General features: G+C 43.5%; 1 non-coding gene across 1 annotated transcript; it reads right to left on the reverse strand.

Annotated features, from left to right (window-relative positions):
- Nucleotides 1-13,070: 13,070 nt before the first annotated feature.
- Nucleotides 13,071-13,176, reverse strand: LOC121994738. Its single transcript, XR_006115796.1, has one exon. It is a non-coding gene; the product is annotated as a small nucleolar RNA R71 (small nucleolar RNA).
- Between the last annotated feature and the right edge of the window lie 5,053 nt (nt 13,177-18,229).

Consider the following 18,229-nt stretch of genomic DNA (forward strand, 5'->3'; position numbering starts at 1 on the left):
AAGCGAGTTGCTGCCTATGACAACCCTGCTTTACAGGAAATGAAGTACTGCCGCTCAGATAAGCCCGCCTGGCCATCTCGCTCGAAGAGGAGTGACTAAGGAGAACCAGGACCACCAACTTCATCGTGGTGGACGCACCGTCGGCCTATAATGTCATATTGGGTTGATCGTCCCTCAATGAGTTCCGAGCGATAGTATCTAGTTACTGCCAGAAAAACAAGTTCCCGGTGGACGACCGGGTAGGAGAAGTCAAGGGTGATCAGCTAGCCACTCAGTGATGCTACGTGGAGATGGTCAAGTCTGAGGCTAGGAACGCTCGGAAGACCCCGCGACTGGAGGTAAACGCGATCACTGAAAAAATCCCCTACCTTGGTATACGAAGAAAAGGAGGAGGTCCAAATCCATCCCAGCCGAGCGGAGGCAACAACCTTTATCACTGCCGACCTGGAGAAGGAGAAGAAGGCAGAGCTGGTCGCCTGCCTTAAATAAAATCACGATGTGTTCGCCTGGTCGACGCACGAGCTCCTCGATATCTCCTTGAGCGTGGCTCGGCACGAGCTTCATGTCCGACCGAACGCTCAACCGATGAAGGAAAGAAAAGAGGATTTCAGCGCGGAGCAGAATGTTATCATCCGGGTGGAGGTAGAGAAGCTACTGGAGGCCGACCATATTAGGGAAGTTTAATTTCTGAGCTAGCTAGCCAATGTTGTGTTAGTCTCCAAGCCGAACAACAAATGGCGGATCTGCATCGACTTTCGCGATCTGAACAAAGCGTGCCCAAAGGATTTCTATCTGTTGCCCAGGATAGATCAGATGGTGGACTTGACAGTGGGTTACGAGTTGATCTGCATGCTCGTCGCATACCAAGGATACCATTAAGTGCAGCTCGTCCGAGAAGACCAGAAGAAGGTTAGCTTCGTTAAGGTTGACGGAATGCATTGCTACAATGTCATGCCGTTAGAACTCAAGAATATTGGAGCCACCTACCAGAGGCTGATAAACAAAGTATTACGACGACAGATCAACCGTAATATTGAGGTATACGTCGACAACATACTAATTAAATCCCTCCGAGCTGCTGACCTATGCGCAGATATCAATGACACTTGTCGGACGCTGAGGACTTATGGGATAAAACTGAACCCCGGTAAGTGTCTGTTCAACGCAAAGAGTGGTCACTTCTTGGGCTATATAGTCATTGAGCGGGGCATTGAAGTCAATCCGAGCAAGGTCAAAGCTTTGCAAGACATGTCGCCGCCTCAGAACTTGAAGGAAGCTCAAAGGTTGATCGGTCGGATCACGGCATTATCCAGGTTCATATCCAAGTCATTCGATCGAAGCCTAACGTTCTTCAAAATACTTCGTCGAGCCATAAAATTCTAGTGGGACGCCAAGTGTGACCAGGCGCTGGAAGAGCTGAAGGAATATCTAAACTCACTGCCTGTATTAGCCAAGCCAAGTGTTGGTGAGCCATTTTAGATTTATCTATCATCGAACAAACATGTCGTTGGATCGGCTCTGGTTAGGCAGAACGACCAAGAGCAGCAGGCTGTATATATTTTGAGCTATATATTGAAGGATGCTGAATCTCGCTACACCAGTCTTGAAAAATTAGCGTAATCTTTTATTCTCGTCGCTCGGAGGCTTCATCCGTACTTCCTAGCGCACACAATCATCGTACTAACTAATTGTGTCCTAAGACGAGTCATTCTCAACCCGGAAGCATCGGAAGGGTAATCAAATGGACGACCGATCTAAACGAGTTTGACATTCAATATCAACCCCGAGCGGCAATCACAGCTCAGGCCTTAGTAGATTTCGTCATAGAAGTCTAGAGTGACGAGCTGGAGGCAACATGGAAGATATATGTGGATGACTCATCCACTCGGTAAGGCAACGAAATCAGCATATTGCTTGTCTCACCTCGGGAGGATCGGATGCAGCTCTTCATTCGGTTGGATTACCGAGCCACCGATAACGAAATAGAGTATGAGGCGCTGATTGCTGAACTACAGGCAGCTCAACATGTTGGAGAGTTAAAGTTCTCATTCACTCAGACTCCCAGCTGGCCGCTCAGCATCTATCCGAGACATTGAAGATAAGCAACGCTCGGCTAAGGCTCTATGCAGAGGCTTTCAAGAACTAAAGGCCAACTTCCAAGAGGTCATTATACAGAAGATCCCCCGATCGGAGAACCAGGTGGCGAATGAGTTAGCAAAACTAGCCAATTTGCTGACCCCGATCGTCATAGGGCAGTCGATCAAACAAGTCTCACTCGTGGTGCACATCAACCGGATGGAGGGAATAACCTTCCCGAACGACTTGAGGACGCCCCTAACAAAGTTTCTGCATTTGGGAGCTACCCCGGCCGACCAAGAAGATGCCTGCTTGTTGAAGAAGAGGGTTGGGCGATTCACCTTGATCGGGGACTAGTTTTACAAAAGAGCCTTCTCCAGGCCCCTCCTCAAATGCGTCAGATTGGAGAACGTCGAGTACATTCTGCGAGAGGTGCACCAAGGATCTTGGGGAGGCCATCCAGGCGGTCATGCATTAGCCCGTAAGATACTCCTGGCCAAATATTTCTGGCTGACCCTCCAGGAGGATGCCGCTCGGACGGTGGCCACCTACTTGTCCTGCCAGAAGTATCACAACATGCCGCACCAATCGATTGTGGAAATGAAAGCGTCCACAGCATCATGCCCGTTCGACCAATGGGGCATGGATATCTTTGGGCCTTTCCCCATGATGACCGATCAGCAGAAATTTCTACTTGTCGCGATTAATTACTTCTCTAAGTGGGTGGATGGTGAACTGCTGGCAAGAATCATTGAGCAGATTGTCATTAAATTCACTTAGCAGAACATCATTTGTCGATTCAGCATCCCACGCCGACTCGTATCTGACAATGGAAGACAGTTCACTGGTTAGAAGCTCAGAGAATGGTGTGAGGGCTATGACATCCAACAAGCCTTCACCTCCGTGGCCTACCCCCAAGGCAATGGGTAAGCCAAAGTCGTCAATCGGGAGATCCTTAGAGTCTTACGCGCTCGGCTCGACCACGTTGGAGGCAACGGGGTCGACGAACTCCCCAGCATGTTATGGGCCCTCTGCACGACCTCGAAGGAGGCGACTGGTGTGACCCCCTTCCATTTGGTGTACGGCGACGAGGCAGCCATCCCCGCGGAGGTCGGAGTAGAATTTGATCAGGTGTAGCATTATGACGAGGGAAATGCCGAACAGAGACTCATGTAACTCGACTTGTTGGATGAAATACGGGCAAAAGCAACGGTTCGGCTAACGGCGTACCAGCAGCCAATGAAACATAACTACAATCGGAGGATGATCCTGAGGTCATAACAGGTCAGCGATCTCATCTGGAAGAAAGTGAAGCCGGTCGACGACATCACCAAGCTTGAAGCCCCGTGGGCAGGGCCTTTCAAGGTCATGTAGAAGCTCCGTTCGGGTGCTTACTATCTGGAGGATGAAGAGGGAAGGCAACTCGAGAGACCATGGAACCCAAATCATCTTCAACCCTATAGGGTTGGATAAGAGGTGCGCAAGTGAATAGTATGTCCTCTTCCATATTTTTTGTATGTCTCCCGAACGCAAGGCAGAATTTGAATAAAAAGTGAGGACCTCTTGAAGTGCATCTCCCTCAATGGTCGAGTGGCGACCTTAAACCCAAGTTTATTCCAACGATCGAGCGGCAACCTTAAACTCGGGTGTACATCTAGTTTACATCGACGGTCGAGCGGAGACCTTAAACATGAGTCTCCATCAATGGTCGAGCGGCGACCTTAAACCCTTGTCACCATCAACGGTCGAGCGACAACCTTAAACCCTTGTCTCCAGCGACGGTTGAGCGGCGACCTTAAACGTGAGTCTCCATCAACAGTCGAGCGGCGACCTTAAACGCGTGTCTCCATCAACGGTCGAGCGGTGACCTTAAATGCGTGTCTCCATCGACAGTTAAGCGGAAACCTTAAACATGAGATCACATCAATGGTCGAGCGGCGACCCTAAACCCGGGTCTACGCTCTTCACTGGTCTCTGGCCAACATATCAGATCTCATATCTCCCCCATTCGGGGTCGAGCGATCTTCACTAGTTTCAGACTAGCATATCGGATCCCTTATCACCCCCATTCGGAGTCGAGCGGTCTTTAAAAAGCTTAAGTCTTGCAAATATAGTGACTGTTCGACACTATTCTTCGAAATGCTCCTAAGGTCGATTGGAAGTCCATAGAAACATAATGGAACTCCGGATACACGGGGAGTGGACGGCTGGATAGACTAATTATGGACGATCAAAATAATGGGACCACGAGTTTCACAATGCTCAAAGAAAAGGGGGGTCAAAAAAACATTCAAAGAGATAAAACTCGTCCGAGCGGATGAGCATTCATTAAGACTTCAAAAATTTTACATTTTACAGGAACGCTCGGCCTCACTCAAGGTAGTCCAAAACGTCGTCTGGCAGCGTTGCGGTGAGTTTATCCCGGTTGATGATGCTGCTTGTCAGAGATGCTGGCAGATGACCTCCCTCACGGAGCTATCGAACGTCCCATCTATGGCCAGGTCGAATAGGCGCAGAGCCCGATCGGTGACCTTCTCGTTGGAAACATCCGAGCGGAGGTAATTCTTTCTCAGAACCTCAAAATAGCTCTGATCGGCATCTTAGGTCGTCAGTGCCGATCGGTAGGCCTCCAACTCATCCTTGGCGGTAGCCAATGCAGTATCCTTGGAGGCAAGTTGACCGTGAAGGGTTGTTCCTTCCATCGACCAGTTGTGCCGCTGGCGACCAGGAAGTCCTCAGCCTCCTTAAGTTTATGGGCGAGGGTCCGGGCCTCCTTATTCTTCTCCTCAAGGTCTGTGATGGTTCGATTCTTCTGCATGTTGGCAGACTCAATTTTATTGTCAAAAGTGATGACCTGTTTATTGAACCGCTCCAGCATCGTGTCCTGCCCGGCGCTCTTGGCCCGTTCGGCCTTGAGCAGTTTGTTTCTCTTCTCTAGAGCATCCCGTAATTTGGCCACCTCAGCATTTGTTTGTTCTTGAGCGACAGAGGATTGGCTGCTCAACGTCTTCAATTGCTTTATTTCCTCCTCTAAAAAAGTGAGCCTCTGACACATAACCAGGCTCTCCACCCAATACTGCAAACAAAGCAAATATGAGCACCAATCAGAACTAAATTATGCAAATGTAAAATTTACCCCAGTGGACATCTGGGTGTGACTATCCGTGAGTGCCCTCTGAGGCATCACCACCGCACGGGCCTAGGCATCCTCCCATATCTTGGCGAGCAACCCTTGGATGATGATCTGGTGCTCCAGAGCTCGGGACTCGACGCTGGATTCGCGCCACTCCTCGGTCGGGAAATGAAAAATCACCATAATGTAGCGTTGGCCGCTTGGGGCTGACTGTGCAAATGTCGCCCGCCCGGACGGCCTTGATGAAGAAGCCGGTCGGATGCCCGACTTCTTAGTCTTCGCCCTTAGTGGCAAGAAGGTCACCGATGATGCGCAGACTATCCCCTGAGGCAGACCGGATAAAGAGGGCATCCAATCCAACGACTCATGGGCAATGTGCTCTTGGACAGAAGCGGGGGTTGACGTCTCCATCTATTCGACGGATCGTACTCCGAAAGTGGCGGAGCATGATAAAGGCTCCGCCCAGCGCCTCTTGCACCTGATCAGTGGCTCAGCTAAGGAGGTTGAGCCCAAAGCCTCCTAAACTTCGACAACCGACTGCCACTCAGAATGTTGGGAGCCACCAGTCGCTCCGACACTTGGCCAAGCGGGAGCCGCCTCGCTCTCATCCTGTGGATCCTCTTGCGAGCCGACCGACTACAGGCCTCAACTCCCCAGTTCTTTGACAGCGCCATGTTGATCGTGACATATGCAAGTTTCACCTTGCCGGCTAGACGTGCGTGCAACATGACTTCGACTGCATGAAAGGAAGAAAAATCAGTTAGAATCAAAGAAAGGAGTAAAGTGATCATATACCTAGGTTGAACGGGAGTCAGGTGAGGATCAGACTCAAGCCGAAGATATAAAGGACACCCTCCAGCAGCAACTTATGGATGTCATACTTCTGATCGGATAACATCGCAGCTGCATCGAGGTAGTCCAATTGACTCTTGTATTTCTTCAATGGAGGCTGAGCTGCCACGTCGAGCTACCAGTATGTTGGGAAATCCAGACACTTGGGAAAACACACGAAAAAGAAATACTCCTTCCAGTGTTTGTTGGAAGTCGGCATTTTATCAAAGAAAACCAAGTCCACTCGGGCTTGGAAAAGAAAGGTCTTCGGCTTGGACGACTTGAGATAATAAAAGTAATGGAAGAGTTGGGGAGTGAGTGGAATACCGTGCAGGTGAAAAAGAACAACCACCCCGCACAGCAATCTAAAGGAGTTTGACACTAGCTGATGGAAGGAGACTCAGAAATATTTACACACGGAAGAAAAGAAGGGGTGGATGGGAAACCACAGACCGATTATGAAATGATCTCGAAAGAAGGTGATACAACCAGGAGGCGGAGAATTTGGCCGATCGGAAGGTGAAGGGAGAAGAACTTCGTATTCTAGAGGAAGCTTAAAAGCAGCTTTTAGACTTTCGGGGTCGTCGGTGTCGAACCGGGACTCAGTAGAAGTGTACCAGGGCCTCGGGATGCCGGCGGGAGGCTGCGATGAACTTGCCATTGCAAAACAAGAAAAAAGGAGAAGGAATGAAGTGGCGGAATGGTCGCCAGAACATTGAGATGACGAAAAACTCAAGAACAGGGAAGAAGAATGCTGGAAGATGAAAAAACTCAGAGGTCAGTGCTATAGGGAGGAAGCTTACGAGCAAAAGGTCAACGGAGAAAGGTTGTTGGGGGGAGGTTGCTGGAGGAGTAGTAGGGGAATGTTGTCGGAGCACGAAGCAGGCAGGACCAAGGAGCACGAAGGCGAAATGCGTAAAAGTGGTGACACGCACGGGCTTATAAGTCCAAGGGTCGGTCGATCGGAGCCATCCGATCTAGGTCATAGAAACCAAGGCAAAGATCATATTATTGAATTCAAATCACCAAACGTTACATCAATATCCTGTCACATCAGGCGTGCGGCGGCAGCGAGCGTGACACATGGCGCATCGCCACGGGTCGATATTTAATGAAGGTGTGGGAGCGTGCTCAGCCTTAATGTGCATGGATTACATGATTTCCCAAAAATCTAGGTGACGTCAGCCTGGCTCATGCTCACCCAAGACAGCCCAAGAAATTTTACAAGTACAAACATTCATGGTGCCAAGCAGATTGAAGGAGCATATCTACGACCGAACGACAAGCTTCAACAGGCCGTTCGGTAGGGAGTAGTCGCATCCCGATTAGAAATCACACGTCGTCGAAGGCTGATCGAAAGGAAATCTGCTCAGATAATTGTTCAGTCAGTCGGACTTACAGCCTCTTTCGACTAGACTTGAGGGGGAGGCTTGTGATGCGGTGATGATGAAGGGTCCCACCCCACTGCCATTGTAGAGGTCAAAGAAGGTCAAAGTCAAGGAAGTCAACGTGTAGATGGCATCGGTCGGTCGGGTAAAGTATGCCTCGGTCGGGGAGAAGGCTCCGACTCGACGCCGCCTTTGACACGGGGAGCAATCAAACAACCGACACTCAAGGGAGACAATGTGCAGAGGCCAAGCCGAGCGGCTACCCCGCTCGGCCAGACAACAGAGATATGCAAAGTTCAACTTTGGTCGAGCGACTATTCCGCTTGACCTGACAACAGGCTTTGGCCGAGCGGCTACCCTGCTCGGCTCGACAACAGGCTTCGGCAATGACACAGTGGACCTTCGGTCGAGCGGACACACACGGGGGAACAGCGAGATTCTGGCCGGCCAGACGGGGCACCAAGGCCGCAAAATTCCAGCCAAGCGGCCAACCCGCTCGGCCTAGCAGTACACTTCTAATGATATCTTTTTAGGAGTTGGTGCCGTCGACACTGGGCATGGGCCGCCAGAAGATCGTACGACGGAAACTTCCACTGTCACTTTGGAGATATGCTTGGCCTGTTAAGGTACTGTGCCAGGGATAATTTACTGACAAGTCTTTTCAAAGAAAGCTTTGAGAAAAGTGCTCGCCTTAGGAAGTGTACACGCACGCTACCGGAGCTCTATATAAAGGGAGGGTCCAAGCATCAGCGGTGGTATACGATATTCACTATTTACGCTACAGTAGTCTTCTTGTTGCTCCGCTTTCCACTTCATCGCCAATAACTGACTTGAGCATCGGAGGGCCAACGTCGGAGACCCCTTCCCTGGCTCAGCACTGGCATAGTCTGTGTTGCAGGTCCACGCGGAGTCCATAGGAGGTCAGCGTGAGCCATCTTTTCGTCTCTTCAACTTTCAGACATGATCATTTATGAATACACAATCAAGGAAAACCTAACGTGTTTGTGAGATGCTCGATTCCTAGATCTATAGGATCATGTTTTCTATGTGTTCGATCTAGACTAAGGCCAAAATATTTTTTGCAACACTAAGAGAAAGGGAATTTTTTTGAAAAGTAAATAGTTTTCCTAGAATTTGAAAATTAATCAAATAAATTTCCTCCCCCTTAGTCTAAGATCTTAGTTGTCATGAAAAAATGATAAGTTTAAAGGAATTGATTATTGAATTTTAGATTGATTAATTAAAATTAATCATAATTTAATTTTATTTTAATTTAACCTTATTCATCTCACTAGTCTAAGTTTTCAAATAAATGGATAATATGATTTTGTGTGATAAGTTAAATTAAATTTTTAGAGTTTGGTTTAACTTATTGTTAGATTCAAGTTTAGCTTTGAGTTTAACAAACAAACATTCTTTGGATAAACTTTTAAGCAATGGTGAGTCACCTGGACATCATTAGAGTAACCACGCTTATGAAATTTTCCAAATAGTACTCTACATTGAACTTAATAATAAAACTTTGGTCTAACCAGCTAGGATTGGTAAGGGATAGTTTCAGTTAGTTCCACTAATCTAAATGTATCAGGTCGAAGCCATATATTCCTAGACATGCATAGACATAGTTTTCCTAACTTACTATCATCCAAAACTTTTCCATTACTATTTTTTAAGCTAAACTTTTATCTCTTTTTAACTTAATCCTAATTACCCAGCCGGGTAAATTATTATTTTGAAGGTGCCAACTAATTTGGAGTCTTCCCCTGAGTTATTAATCTTTTAGGTTTATGTCGATTATTTTTTTAGTTATAATAAACTTGATAGTAATTTGAATTTAACTTAGCTTTGTAGTTGTTTGATTTAAATTTATTTTTTTATTTGAATTTGGTTTATTTTTATGTTTTAGGTTTGGGTTAATTGGTTTAAATGAATTTGATTTTAGATAATGAATTTCATTTTTGAATATATAGAATTGATTGAGTCCTACTTGTGTGGTTAGGCACACTTTCGGAACCCAGACTTTGGTTAATTTCTTGTTTTAACTTATTAGAGAGATAAAAGTTTTATTTGTAGAGCTAGATCTATATCCAAGCCCGGACTTATTATATACGGCTTTTTGTGTTTTAAGAATTAGGTCTAAATTTTTTGATCTTGTGGTAAAAGTTTCTAATAGTCCTTTGAGTTTGTTGATTTTACTTTTTAAGATTGTATTTTCCTCCTCAAGTTTTATTTCTTGATTTTGATTTTGATTTTCAATTTGTTTCTTGAGTTGTTAATTTTCCTCGAGAAATGTTTCAGTTTATTTTTCAAATTTTATTAATTTTTTATTCAAACACATAATTATTCTAAAAAATTTGGAAGTTAAGATAGAAGATACCTCGTTCGAAACTTCGGAAACGAGTGTGAACTCGTGGCTTGATTCGTATTTGAACTTGTCGTCTTGTTCCTTCTTTTTTTCTGATTCCGGTCCGGATGCTATCAGCGCAAGGTAGTTATCATGCTTCAAATCTTCGACATCCGATTCTTCTGAGAACGATTTGTCCCACATCACCTTGAGTGCCTTCTTTTTTCTGGTTGTTTTGGGGTTGTCGTCTTTGATTTTTTGACACTCGTGCTTGTAGTGTCCTTTTTTATTGCACCCGTAGCATGTGACCTTCGCCTTTGTGTCATTTGATTTTATCATTTTTTATAGGTCCTTCTTCATAAAGTTGTTCTTTCTTCGAGTAAACATTTTTCTGACCATGTTCACTAGTTGTTCTTCATCGGCTTCGGAGTCAAATTCAGATTCTAGCACCAGTTTGTTATTATTCTTGGCTTCTTTTGAAGAACTTGCAAAAAAGTGCAATACCTTTCTCGACTGACTTTGAGTTAGTCTGTTCGTGAAGTTCAAGTTCACAAAATAGCTCTAGTTTTAATTTATTTAAGTTCCTCGAAACTTTATAGGCATCTACTATAGATGCCTATAGTGCATGTAACACCCGAAAATTCTCAAAACTATTTTAGAAGTATTCTATGAATTTTCTGGAATTTTAGAATATTTTTATGATATTTTTAGAGTAGCGGAAGTAGCAAAAATAATTAGAAAAGCAAAATAACTTAAGCGAGAATCGAACCCGGTACCTCTCGGGTCCACTAAACCTTTAGACCGCTTAAGTAACCAGTTGAACCCAGCAGGGCCGTGCTGAAAGAAAGGGGAGTCAATTATATTTATATTTAAGTTGAGCCGAGTTACCCACTTAATATAAATAGAAAATTTAAGTGGGGTTTTGATGTGCGTAGATTATATACTCTTTTATGCATGTTTTTACGCACATTTACATACTTTGAGCATGCTTGATCTATGCATTTTTATACTTCCAGCTTTCCTTTTAGCATATTTACTCTTTTGGTTCGGAGATCTGCTTTTTGTGCATTTTCTGTACACAGGAGTCGATTTGGTGAAGAATCTACATCTTTGGGCATGCATTGGAGGAAACGAAGGGAGAAAGCACCGGGCCGTGTACCTCACACGGCCATGCACTGGGATGGAGCTCGGGTCGTGTGGAGTTTGGCACCAACAGAAGAGGAAGATGACATGGTCGTGTGAACCTCGCGTGTCAAGATTTGAAGCCAACCAGAGCAGAAGCCTTACATGGCCGTGTGGATCTACACGGCCGTGTGAGACTTCCAGAGACCAAGCAGGCTGTGGTCGTGTGCACCACACGACCGTGTATCATTTCCAGAGAGCAGAAGGGTTCTGGCCGTGTGGAGTCACACGGCCGTGCAGGTTTGGCAGAGAGGGAACTGGACATGGCCGTGTGAATCTCACACGGCCGTGTCACGGGGCCGTGTGGCGCCCGATTCCCTCCTCTATTTAAACCCTTCTTCATGAATTGAAAGGGGATCTCTCCCCCTTTGGGAGAAAGCAAGATTTGGTGGTTTCCTCCCATTCTTAGGAGGATTTCTGGGTAATTCTAAGGGAGATCTCGACGATTTCGACTCCGGAGCGTGGATTGGATCCGAAGACGAAGCTTCTTTGTAGATAAGTTTTCTCTTTTCCCCTCTTCTTGTTTTCTTGGATTGGGGATTCAAGGAATGCTTGTAATCTCTATTCTTTCGAGTTTTCTTCCTCGATTCATGGAGTAGATCTTGTATTCTAGGATTAAGGGAGTATTTGTATGATGGATTGATGTAATCTCTTATGGATTTGCCATTTTCTTGTTTCAATGACATTATCTTGCTTGTATCAATTAGATCTTGAATGATTGATAGTGGTTTGTGCTTAATTCTCATTCTTGATTGATTGTTTGGATTTCTTATGGACTTGGTAAGGATAAACTCTCACTCGATCATCCGAGGGATCCACGTGACAGGTGCAAGCCCGTGTAAGGACGTTTGAGAGATAATCTTGAAGAGGAAATAGGAATATTCAAGAGAGTAGGATGGATTCTATGATTAGCTTCTTGTATCTTTATAGATTAATAAGTTGTGGGCTTCTATGTTGATATCCGAGGAAGGCATAGTAATAGGTGCGCTTCTGTGTAAGGACAACGTAGGTTCATGTCTAATTAATCCTATTTAGATACATTTCTCAGTCCTTAGCCGGTTGTCTATTGCAAGAGGGAACCGACAACTTTCTACATGTTTGGCAATTGAGGAATAAGAATTGGTGAACCATTTACATTCAAGAAATCTTACAAAGAAACCGAAACTCCTAAAATCTCCCTTTATCATAACCCAAAACACTAAACTCTTGTTTGTTGATCTCTAATATTAGATTTGTTTACCTTTACTTTGCTTTTGAAATGATTGGATAGTTGTTTAGCTAATTCGCATTGAGACATTTCTAGTGCTTATTCCAGTCCCTGTGGATACGATAATCTTTTATATTACTTGCGACATTTCCGTACACTTGCGGAGCGTAACAAGTTTTTGGCGCCGTTGCCTGGGACTGCGCTATAACATTAGGAATTATCAATTGAGTTAGACTAAACATAACATTTGTTTTCCTTTCATATTGCATAGTTGTAACTAATCATTAGATTTCTGTTTTTTTTACTTTCTTGTATAACTTTCACTTCTTGTTAATTCTTTGTGTACAAACTCAATTCTGCATTTTTGATTCTTCTATTTTCCTTTTTGTGTCGAATTGCTATCTGCTATCTTGTTCTTGTGTATGCGAAGATCTAACTTTGCAGGGGAATTCTTTCCTTTTGACCCTGAGATTGATAGAACTTTCCATAAAAGAAGAATTCTGCAAAGGCAAATTGAAGAACAGGAACATTTGAATATGACAAATAGACCACTTAAGGATTATGCAGCACCCTATGCGAGAGGTTTTCGATCTAGTATTTCAAGACCTTCAGTGGAAGCTAATAACTTTGAGATCAAACCCGCAATCATATCTATGGTACAGCAGAACCAATTTGGTGGAGGACCTCATGAGGACCCTAATCAACACTTAGAGGTCTTTTATGAAATATGTGGTACCATGAAAATGAATGGAGTTCCCTCAGATGCAGTTAGATTATTATTATTTGGGTTTTCTCTAAGAGATAGGGCAAAGCAATGGCTGAATTCTTTGGCCCCTAATAGCATCACCACTTGGGAGCAGTGTGAGCAACAGTTTCTTGATAAGTTCTATCCACCAAGCAAAACAGCTCATATGAGGAATTTAATTGCAAGCTTCAAGCAAACCGACTCAGAATCTCTTTTTGAAGCATGGGATAGATATAATAGTATGCTCAGACAATGCCCACATCATGGGTTGGAAAGATGGTTAGTGTTGCACACTTTTTACAATGGTATCAATTATCATACCAAAGTGTCCCTTGATTCAGCTGCTGGAGGGGCACTTATGAACAAAAGCTTAGATGAAGCCGAAGAAATCATTGAAAGTGTAGCACAAAATCATCATCAATGGGCAAATGAAAGAAGTGGTGGCTATTCCTCTGTAAACCAAACAATTAAAGCATCAGGGAAGTTTGATGTAGATGCAGTCACTCTTTTGTCTGCAAAATTGGACGCTCTTACAAAGAAATTCGAGAATATGGGGACTAGTGCTAATATGGTCAATGCTATTAGTACATCTTGTGAAGTATGTGGGAGTTCAGAGCATTCAAATGACTCATGTCCATTGGGAGCTATCACTGCACAAATCAATCAACTTGAACAATGTGATGCAATCATGAGTTACAATCTAAGGCAGAACAACCCATACTCAAATACTTATAACCCTGGATGGAAGAGTCATCCAAATTTTTCTTGCAGAAATAATCAAGATCAAGGACCATCTATGGGGGCAAGACCAAATTTTCAAGCTGGGCAACAAAATTTTCAGCATCTATCTTCTCAAGGCTTACCAAAGTCAAATGTTGAAAAGATGCTTGAAGAAATTATCTCAACTCAGAATGAAATGAAGCAAGATATAGCAAAGCTCATTCAGAGAATGGATAATTCTGAAAAGCATTAAAAGATTCAGGATAGTCAAATTGCCCAACTAGCTTCCTCATCATCCAGAGCACCAGGACAACTTCCAGGAAAACCTGATGTGAATCCTATGGAGCATTGCAATAGGATTGAGCTTAGGAGCGGACGGACCTTGGGAGACTCCCAAGTGACTGCTTCAAAAGGGATACAAAAAGAAGAAGAGCTCCCTCCTCCTATACCGAATCAGATTCAAGCTAATGAGGAGAGTACCATTGAGGTTGAAGAGACTCTTCCACTGAACCATCAGGGCAAAGCTGTCCCTTTTCCTCAGAGACTTACAATGCTCAAGAAGGATGAAGAATTTGGCAAGTTTCTAGAAAATGTTAAGGAAATTTGTGTTGAGGTACCTCTTATTGATGCTATTCTACAAATGCCTAGATTTGCCAAATTTCTGAAGGATCTCATGTCAAATAAGAGAAGAAGAGGAGAGGTCGAGACCATTGCGCTTAGTGAGGAATGTAGTGCTATTTTTGAGAAGAACACTTCTCCAAAACTGAAGGACCCAGGGAGCTTTTATATTCCTTGCAACATAGGAAAAGAATTTTTTGAAAAAGCTTTTTGTGATTTGGGGGCGAGTGTTAGCCTCATTCCCTATTCAATTTGTAATAAATTAGGTCTCAAAAACATTAAACTTACTACCATGGCACTTCAACTTGCCGATCATTCCTGCAGGTACCCTTTGGGTATTATAGAGGATGTGCCGGTAGAGGTGGATGGGAATGTTATTCCCACAGATTTTGTCGTGTTGGACATGGAAGAGGACCCTAGGATTCCTATCATATTAGGAAGACCTTTCCTTGCTACAGTTGGAGCTATAATTGATGTCAAAAATCATAAGCTTTCTTTGGTAATTGGTAAGGAAAAGTTGGAATATGATTTATCTAATATCTCTAACCATGTCTCGTCTCTTTTAAATGCTTGTAGCAGGACAAACATTTATAAACTTGAGGAATGGAATTTCCATCCTCATGGAAGGCCACCAAATGAAGGAGACAATGTGGTGGAAGATGTTGGGAGAAGATCTCCCAACGGAAACAAAAAGTATATCTGTCCTCCAAGGGCGAGGAAAAGGAGCGAATGATTAAGTTTGGTCGAGCTAAAGACCTTAAACAAGCGCTTCTTGGGAGGTAACCCAAGGGTTCTTTTAGTTAGTTTTGATTTGTATTGTAATTTCTTTTAGTTTGATGCATTCTTTTGATTCTGTTTTCAGGTTAGGTGCAAAACAGAGTCGGGCCGTGTGCTATACACGGCCAGGCAAAGGTTGCAGAGAAGGGAAGTGTTTGGGCCGTGTCATCCAGACACGGCCGTGTGGGATCTCCCGAGAGGAAAAAGGAATAGGCCGTGTCATAGACACGGCCGTGCAAAGAATCCCGAGAGGAAAGATGGAGAGGCCGTGTCCCAGACACGGCCGTGCGAGGAATCCAGAGAAGGAAGAGGGGGAGGCCGTGTGGATCTACACGGCCCGTGCAAAGAATCCCGAGAGGAAAGATGGGGAGGCCGTGTAGATCTACACGGCCCGTGTAGGAGAACTACTAAAGTCTACCTCCTACCTCACACGGCCAGATCTTGGCCGTGTTCCACACACCCCCAACTCTCCAAAACATATCTTTCTCTCCCAATTTCTTAAAAACTCCTCTCTAATCTCTCAAGATCTTTTAGATCCGATTCTCCTCCTCTCTAAGACTTGGACTTTTATTCTCTTAACCTAAGATCTTTTGTTCTTTGAAGTTTCGTTCTTTGAGTTCCACAACTCTAGATAATTCTTCCCCTATCTAAACTCATCAAGATGTCCAATATTTTGAAGAGATTTCGCAAAGGAGGTGGTGGATCTAGTAGAGACAAAGAGAAGGAGCCATCAAGAGACAAAGGAAAACAACCAGTGAAGGGCAAAGGCAAAAGGACTTCACGCGACGAAGGTAATGACAATGAATTCAATATTGTGTTCAGAAATGATGATCAAGTAACTAGATTTGCAATTCTTGTCAATAGAAAGATAGTGTGTACTAGATATATGGACCCAACTCTTCTTGATATGCTTGGAATTAGGGAAGATGTAGATTTGATGATTGGGTTTTTGGATTGGAGTGATATTATGTACACACATTTACCTACATATCCTCGTCTTGTTTTGGAATTTTTAAGTTCATTGGATGCCCATTTTACTAATGAAGATGATTATTATGGAAAAATCTCTTTTAGATTAATGAATCAAGAATTTCTATGGGCATTTAGTGACTTTAATTCTTGTTTTGGAATAACCATCGGTAGCCCTCGTAGGTTTGACCCAAAGTTTAATTGGAATCATTTTTGGAATGCAATAACTGGGTTAGATCAACCTTATGAGCCTTCAAGAGCTAAGGCCTCCCATATGCAAAACCCCATCTTTAGGTATCTACATAGAGTCATGAGTAAAACTATTTTTGGTAGGGGAGAGAGTGATGGGGTGGTTAAGAAGATAGAGCTTTATGATTTATGGGCTATGCTTTATAAGGTTGAATTTGACTATGATTTTCATTTTGTTCAAACCTTATTGAGATCAGCTAGGGCATCATCGGGATCAATTATTTTTGGTGGTTTGATTACCCGAATAGCTTGTAATTTAAATCTTGATGTTGATGGGTTGGAAATAATTCATGGTAATGACATGATTGACATTGATACATGTCTTGCTATGAAAATGATCGTTCGGGATGAGAATGGTTTCGCGTTTCCTAGGAGGAGTGATTCTCCTTTACCACTTCCTTTTCCTGAACGAACTACTATTCGTAACCGGGCTAATTGGGTAATTTCTGAGTTAGATTTTGAGGATAACCCTTCTATACCTGGAGACACTGAGCCACATAATGAACCCTCGTCATCTGGACATACGCAGCCTTCTAGTTTTATGGAGCCTGCTAGGCATTCTTTTGCATATGGCACGGGATCTTCTAGGTTTGATTTTTCAGATTTTCGTACGTCTCTAGAATCACTTCATGAGAAGCAAGATTCCCAACGAAAAATGTTGGAGGGGCGCTTCTCTTTATCTGATGATCAGTTTAGGGAGGTACAAAATCATTTTCAGTTTACGAGGAATTTTCAGGGTCAAGTGGCTGAGTTTGTGCAGGATTATGATACTGATCAGGCTAGGATGAGAGATTTTATGCAGAATATGACGCTTACTAGCCAACAAGTTGATGCTTTATATGAGTATCATAGATCTTTGGGTGAGATTCCAGGTTTTCCTAGTTTTCCTATTGGCCAACCACGTCGTAGACCTCCTTTCCCTCGTCCACCTCCACCTCCTCCACCATACTGATTTCATCGGGACGATGAAAAGTTTAAGTCTGGGGGGGTGTCAGGTATTGTTTAGTTTGGTTTTCAGTTTTTAGTTTTTGATTAATTTTTCAGGTTGGTTCTTATTTTCATTGCTTGTTTTTGAAATAATCATGGCAAAAAAAAAAATTTTTTGAGAACATCAAATCTTCACTTATATGCTTTCTTGGATTCAAGCGAAATGTTAGCACGATTATTGTCTCGATTCATGATGTTCGCATGATGCTACTAGTAAACTTTGTGTAGTTCTTTTTTCTATCTTGGGTAGCATGAAACAAGCTAAGAATCTTATGGTGATGAGTTTTAGTTTTGGTTCAACCTGAAGGATTTTATCTTCACTACACTTGTGCTTGATGCTTGAATAGTTGATGTCATTGAAATAGTCATGATTCATCTTGTTTGCTTAGTACTTGGTTTCCATGGTGATTTCTCAACTTTCATTTTGGTTACTGGATGAGGCTCAAATCATTAAAGCTCATTTGGAAAAATCAAAATATCCCAACATGTATGCTAAAAGTACATTTGTGAATAAGTTTGCACAATGCAAACACTTATAAAAAAAAAAAACACAATAAGGGATATAAAAAACAGTTGTCATGAGTGGAATCTAGCAAGTCACCCCTTTGAGACCGAGTTAGGTTACTGGGGAAATGACTGTTTAGCTTCTCTTGAGATTGAGCACACCTTTGAGACCTTGGATAGTTGAGAAATATGAACCAAGTGAATGGTAAGTAAGTGTCTATCACTGGTTACTTGTCTTTCACTGGAAACATTAGGAATTCAAATTTGATGACGACTTGACTAGGACATGGATTGAAACTTGAAGGGTGTTGAGTTACTTTTACACTGCGCACAAGATTCTTATGCTTGAACCATACTTTACTTGTTTCCATGATCATGCTTGTTAATGAAACTTTTTGATAGAATTAGGAAAGTGCACTGGGTTTTATGAATGTGTTGTAGAACATATGAATTTAGACTGCAGCATTTTGCTTGAGGACAAGCAAAGGTTTAAGTCTGG

This window comes from Zingiber officinale, chromosome 1B (assembly GCF_018446385.1).
Source record: "Zingiber officinale cultivar Zhangliang chromosome 1B, Zo_v1.1, whole genome shotgun sequence".
Taxonomy (NCBI): domain Eukaryota; kingdom Viridiplantae; phylum Streptophyta; class Magnoliopsida; order Zingiberales; family Zingiberaceae; genus Zingiber; species Zingiber officinale.